Source organism: Vollenhovia emeryi, unplaced genomic scaffold (assembly GCF_000949405.1).
Source record: "Vollenhovia emeryi isolate VEMERY1.0 unplaced genomic scaffold, V.emery_V1.0 DF949310.1, whole genome shotgun sequence".
Classification (NCBI taxonomy): Eukaryota; Metazoa; Arthropoda; class Insecta; order Hymenoptera; family Formicidae; genus Vollenhovia; species Vollenhovia emeryi.
This window is the reverse complement of record NW_011957056.1, coordinates 538-1,357: the sequence shown is the minus strand read 5'-3', so window position 1 is coordinate 1,357 and position 820 is coordinate 538. Positions and strand designations below refer to the sequence as shown.

General features: G+C 41.0%; 1 long non-coding RNA gene across 2 annotated transcripts; it reads right to left on the bottom strand.

The window, feature by feature from the left end:
* Window positions 1-46: 46 nt before the first annotated feature.
* LOC105555853 lies at window positions 47-292 on the bottom strand. 2 transcript variants are annotated; one of them, XR_001008524.1, is made up of 2 exons: window positions 207-292; window positions 47-140 (listed from the first exon to the last, which is right to left on the bottom strand). It is a non-coding gene; the product is annotated as an uncharacterized LOC105555853 (long non-coding RNA). The 2 variants fall into 2 exon arrangements; XR_001008525.1 differs by having other exon boundaries at window positions 262-292.
* Window positions 293-820: the final 528 nt, after the last annotated feature.

Here is an 820-nt window from a genome sequence, read left to right as displayed (position 1 = left end):
TTCTATACGAAACTACTTGTAACTTACCTTTATTTGATCCTTATTCATTTTTCTCGTTTGTGTTGCGTTCCCGTGTTCCCGTCCTGTGTGTAATAACTACACCTGACTACACCAGCCTGCACAATCATCCGCTAGTTCCGCTAGAAATTGAAATCGGCGTAATGACAATAGCGTAAAGAGCGTAAAATAACTAGGCAAAAGCTAACACTCAAATGAGACGATGTGATTGGTCAGCACAAGTTACGCCGCAGTTACGCTTACGCAAGTTACGCCGCATGTAATCGCACCCTGAGCGCTCAATGATTTCTTAATATATATGATTGGCTGGATCTAAAAGTATTAAGGTGCAATTTCATTGACGTAAAAGCACCTAAAGCCCGCTGCAGACGATGCTATTTTTCCTGCTGGATTGCTTGCAATTTAGTAAATTACTAGGAATCCTGAATGCTGAGTGGTGCAATGATAGTAATTTACTAAATCGCAAGCAATCCAGCAGGAAAAATAGCATCGTCTGCAGCGGGCTTTAAGTTCCAGTCTACAATAGATAATTTAAGCTCTAAGCTTTAAGAATTGACCAATCACGGTCAAGTACGAGTAGAATACGCGACTGTGATTAGTCAATTTCTTAAGGCTTAGGGTTTAAATCTCTATTGTAGACTGGGACTAAAGCCTATCACACAATACCAGGGGCCCGATTCTTGAATTTAAGCCCGCTGCAGACGATGCTATTTTTCCTGCTGGATTGCTTGCGATTTACGAAATTACTAGGAATCCTGAGTGCTGAATGGTGCAACGATAGTAATTTATTAGATCGCAAGCA